The 5621-nt window shown below is 48.3% G+C and overlaps 1 non-coding gene across 1 annotated transcript; it reads right to left on the bottom strand.

Moving 5' to 3' along the window:
• Window positions 1-5030: 5030 nt before the first annotated feature.
• Window positions 5031-5193, bottom strand: LOC142427208 (U1 spliceosomal RNA). The gene has a single exon (XR_012780019.1). It is a non-coding gene; the product is annotated as a U1 spliceosomal RNA (small nuclear RNA).
• Between the last annotated feature and the right edge of the window lie 428 nt (window positions 5194-5621).

The raw sequence follows: 5621 nt of genomic DNA, 5'->3' as shown, positions 1-5621 counted from the left end.
CCTGGGAGACGGATGGCAGAGAAAGGGGGGAAGGGAGACTCCGGATAGGGCAAGATATGACAAAATAACAATCTATAAATTATCAAGGGCTCATGAGGGAGGGGGGAGCGGGGAGGGAGGGGGGGAAAAGAGGACCTGATGCAAAGGGCTTAAGTGGAGAGCAAATGCTTTGAAAATGATGAGGGCCAAGAAAGTACGGATGTGCTTTATACAACTGATGTATGTATATGTGTGGATGGTGATAAGAGTTGTATGAGCCCCTAATAAAACGTAAAAAAGAAAGATGGTATGTCACAGTCACGTTAAGCACATGTGTTAAAAGACATCAACTTGAAGTACTATTGTGTCACTACAGTCTCCTTTAAAGTTAGGAGAGAACATGGCTTGGTGAAAAAGGACATGTTAAACAAAGATACGTGGACGAGTCCAAAGGAGCCTGGTGGCACAGTGGGTAAGCGTTTGACCTGCCAACCACAGGTCGGTGGTTCAAACTCACCAGGAGGAAGCTACGGTTATCTGGTTGCTCTGCCTTGGAGTCATCTAGTTGGTCTGCAGTAAGAGAGTGCAGCTTAAGGCCCTGCTGGCCTACCCCCAGCCCACTTTGCCCTGGGAGTGTGTGATCCCTGCTTCCCCGTCTCCCTGGGTGAGATCACTCATTCCTCTGATGTCCCCAGCCCCCAGCAAAAACTCCTTCTGTTTGGAGCAAAGGTGCTAAGGCAGACATTGCCTGAGGTGGTGGAATATGGGGGTAGTTCCCTTCCAGAGGAATTGGCTTGAAGCTGGCTCGAAGCTGAAAAGGTCAGTAGCAATGTGAACCACCCCAAAAGCTATGCTAAGAAGTACAGGTTTGTCCCAGACCTCTGAAGACTTGCCAACCGAGGGCCGCGTTGGCAAGATGAACCATCTGCCATGGTTCTTTCCTTATTAGGAGCTGTGGGCGCGCTTTAAGAATGCTGCGCGGTTGCATTTGAATCCCCGGTGCCACCAGCCAGACCTGGCAGCGTGAGGGAAACAAGGGTGGAGTTCAGTGGGCTCGAGTCAGGCCACATCAGGACAAAAGGGCAGCACAAGCCAGAATTAGCATTTTTTCCAGCTTGGACAAACAAACACCAGCTAAGGAGCTCACCCACTGCTTTGGGGAGAGCGCTGAGGTGTGACTCAAGACAGGATGGGCGCACGCAACCTGCCAGCCCAGGAGAAAATGAGAAGTCCCCCTGAGCCCGGTTAGCTAGCACCAGGCTTCCGGTAGAGATGGGGAACTTTGGCCTTCAACTACCAAAGACGCGCTGCCATGCAACGGGTGGTGACCCCATGTGCTTCGAAGGGGAATTACACCCAGTAGGGTTTTCAAGATCTTTCAGAAGCCGATCACCAGGCTGGTCTGCCCAGGTGCCTCTGAGTGGATTGGAATGGCCTACCTTTCATCTGGAAGTCAATGTCTTGGCCATTCCTGCCATGCAGGGGGGTCCACAGAGCTACCATGGAGTTCAAAAGCAAGCTATCAGTCTGGGTGGACTAGAAAGAAAGCAGAAAGGACCAGGGTGAAGGGGAATGAGGGCTGCAGCGTGACTCTGATTGAAGCCAGGGGACAGGGTGGGCCTCAGGTCACACAGTGGCTCACCTCCCCATGACTAGAGCTTTATCAGAACACGTGGGAGCCAGGAGAAACAATAAGGCTCACCTAGGAGCCAGGACTTCCCACCCCCATGGTCCCAGTGGCAAAGTTGTGTCTCCTTGGTGTCATCAAGAAGCAGGAACTCTGAAACACAATTCCCGGTCCCAGTTCTTGCCGGGAAGTCCATGGGGCCAGTAGATAGCAACAGGGGGTGGGGATGTTATATAGATAGAGCGAGAACTGAGTGGAATTGCACAAGGTCTTGGGGGGCCCCCAAGGTCTGGAGGTATCACGCAGTTCCCAAGGACAATGCTCTACTTCCTACTTTGGTTGTTAGTGACTGAGGGTCTTAAAAGCTCACAAGCAGGAATTAAGGTGAAGATACTGGTCTCTCCCCATGGAAAGGAAAGTGATGGAAAGACACATAGAAACAATCCAGTGGATGAATGGGCCACGCAGACATCAGTCTCCACAGCCCCAAGACCAGAAGAACTAGATGGTACCCAACTCTCACTGCCAACTGCTCTAAAAAGAATCGCAATAGAAGTTTTTAGAGAGAATGGGAGAAAATGTGGAACAGAACCCAAAATCATAAATGAGACCAGATTAACTGGTGGGACTTCTAAGACTACAGTCTTTCACCATCCTTCAGGGCTTTCTCCTGAGGACTGGCTGGTGGTATCAAACCGCTGACTTGGCAGATCGCAGCCACGCACATAAACCACTACACAACCAGGCTTCCTCTAAAGACCAAACTAACAGGATCCCAAATATCTGAGTTTGTAAACTGAAGTCAGAAATATTTTTAAGTTAATGCTAAACAGGACAATCAACAGACTGGTGAATTAATAGGAGTTTCGTTCTAGATGAAAAAAGTTTGATGGACAGGTCAACAACCAGAGCTCAATAAAGGCATTCAGTGGGATAACCAAACAGGCAGCAATCAATGAACACGGGGTCGGGGGGTCGGGTGGGAGGGAGGGGAAGTCTTGGTTCTGCTTCAGAAAGCCAAACATACAGTCTCAAGAAACATGGCAAAGTTTTATGTTCACTAGAAATCAGTATCAAATGTGCAAACTTAAAAAAAAAATTATGGCAAGTAACAAAATGGATAAATGTGCACTGGAAAGTAACATGGGGAGACATATGAAGCAGTTGACGATTTGGGCTCCATCATTTCACATTGAGTAATGTAGTTCGTGTTGTTGTTGTTTGGTGCCACCGAGTCTGTTCTGACTCATACACAACAGAAGGAAATCCCCCCAGTCCTGCACCCTCCTCACCGGCGTTCCCGTGCCTGAGCCCCCTGTTGCAGCCACTGTGTCCATCCGCCTCCTTGAGCATCTTCCTCGCTTTCCTGCTCCTGGACGCTACCAAACATGATGCTCTTCTCCAAGGGCTAGTCTCTCCTGACACCAAGCCCAAAGTCTCACCACCCTTGCCTCGATGGAGCACTCTGGTGTATTTCTTCTAAGACAGATGTGTCTATCCCTTCGCACACACACACACACATGCACACACACACGCACACACACGCGCGCGCGCACACACGCGCGCGCACACACAGACACCCTGTGAGGAGCATGACTAGCCAAAGAACGCCAAGGCTGGCTGGCAGTTACTGTTGTTGTTTCTGTTGTCCTTTGGTGCCATCGAGTCGCTCTGGCCCCCAGCGACTGTGCACAACAGAACAAGACACTGCCCCGTCCTGCAGCAGCCTGGCAACCAGGCTCATGCTTGAGCCCAGTGATTAGAAGGTGGACAAGATACAGTGACTAGAAGCTGGAAACGATGAGGATCCTTGGTCTAGAGTGGAGTTCCTCATCTGGACTTGTGCCTGCACACTTGCGACAAAATAAACCTCTGTGCTTTGAAGAGACCCTCGTGCGCTGTTCCTCTTCTTGGGGCAGCACAGGGAGGTCAGGGGACAGCGGACTCCAGGAATCTGTCAGAATATTCATGACAAGAAGAACTGCTGAAAGGATTAGGGAATATCAAAGGCGTGGGCTAATAGAAATTCATGAAGACCTCTTGGTGGTGCCATAGGACATTTACAAATATTTATGATCAAAGGGTTTAAAAATAGACCTGTTTTTTCCAGCCATGATGAATAACTCGTGTTCAGCTAATCCCCCCTCCATAAACAATGGTAAAACTGGAAGGAGAAATATGTGAGGCAATTGTTCTGAGGCACGGAACATCAGTTTTAGCAAGGTCGCAGTCCCTGGGAGAAGGGAAGTGTCCAGGGCGAACTCCATCGTCGCCCTTCCCCCCACCCCCGACCAGTCCGTGTGCACAATTTCCCAACTGTGAAGTAGCAAGCACTGAGCTGGGCACATGCCACAGTTCCGCTGCTCCAAGGAGGCAAGGCCGGTGTTCATTCCAACCGGGAGTGGTCGGAATCTGCGGAACAGGTCTTTAAGGATAAACTAGCTGGGAGGGGGGTGGGGATCTCTTCTAATCGGTCGGCCAGTTGGCCATCTTCCAAAGTTCTGGGTACACACTCGTGAATGCCCCTGTGTTGCTGTTGAACCATTTCAGTTGTCATGGTGTCGACTCCTCAGGCTTTGTTTTTCACGAATTCCTTCAGGATAGCTTGCACGTTTCTCCTCCAGTACCTTTGGTTTGTGATCCTGTGCGGCCACTTAAAGTGGTTGAACGCCAAATAATTCTTTTCGGTGCGGTGACTCCGTGTGCCTTCCATCTTCTTTGGATACTTCCTGAATGGTTCGATATTTTGTCCGTAGAATCCTTCAGTATTATTACTCAAGACTGGGATTTTTCTTCCTTTCTTTCAGCTTGACCCATAGCAACCTATGGACAACAGAGTGGAATCTGTCCAGTCCTGTGCCCGCCTCCCGATGGCTGTTATGTTTGAGACCTCGTAAAAGAAAAGACCGTTTCGGGATGTCTGAAATGAATTGTGTCCCTCCCCAAGGTGGGTTAGCATTCAAGCAAAGTCTTTTCACCAATACATATTGATCCAAGTGTTTTATATATAGTATCTTCTTTTATTTCTTAACTGCCCTGAAAGATAAACATGTTATATCAATTAGATTTTTCTTCATAAAAAACCCTAAAATGAATGGCTTAAAATAACACCCCTCTCTTTAACTCACAATTTTTTCAGGTAGACAGTTTGCACAGGGCTCAGTTTAGGAGACTCTTCTAGCTTCAACGGGGCACACTTACACCTCTTGTTTGCAGCTGCTGAGTTGGCTTGAGGTTATCTGAATTGAGAACAGCCTCCAATGGGTTCTACATGCCAGGTTTCCTTAGAAAGCAGAAGCATCTACGTTTTCTTAAGTCTGAGCAGGAGTCTGACGCCCATCATTCTATTAACAAAGCAAATTGAAAGGCCCACTCAAGTTCAGGAGAATGGGATGCAGGCATCCCCTTTTATTGTTTTTCTTCCTAGGGGAGAGAGCGAACGCAGTCCCCCACTACCACAAATTATGCAGTCGAGTTTCCCACATTGGGGGAAATCGCAGGGGTCAGCACATCCGGAGTGCAATGGATCAGCCTCGCCTGGGGAAACCACCTTCGTGATCCTGGTATCTCCCCTGCCAGGTAAGTGTAGTAGGCACCCCCTTCTAATGGAACAAGCTTCAAATTGGGTGACAGAGGGCATTTAGGGAGAAGTAAAGGATTTTGATGATTTTCCCACTCGATCGCAATTAGATAAGGGAAACTTGGTGGCATTGTTGGGTACACATTAGATGGATAACCATAAGGTCAGCAGTTCAAATCTACCAGCTGCTCTACAAGAGAAAGTTGAGGCTATTTACTTATGTGAATATTTACAGTCTCAGAAATTATATAAGATCTCTATGAGTTGTAATCAACTCAATGGTAGTGGGGTCTCTTTCTTGTTTGTTGGGTGGGTTGATTGGTTGTTGGGTGAGTTGGTTGATTGGTTGGTTTGGTTTACCACAATTACTATTCCCATTTTCTGTAAAAGGAAATTGAGTTTCAGGGAAGTCAAGTAACTCTCTAAGATTGTGTA

This window comes from Tenrec ecaudatus, chromosome 14, assembly GCF_050624435.1.
Source record: "Tenrec ecaudatus isolate mTenEca1 chromosome 14, mTenEca1.hap1, whole genome shotgun sequence".
NCBI classification, from domain to species: Eukaryota; Metazoa; Chordata; class Mammalia; order Afrosoricida; family Tenrecidae; genus Tenrec; species Tenrec ecaudatus.
The sequence above is the reverse complement of the archived record's forward strand: the minus strand, read 5'-3'. Positions and strand labels throughout refer to the sequence as shown.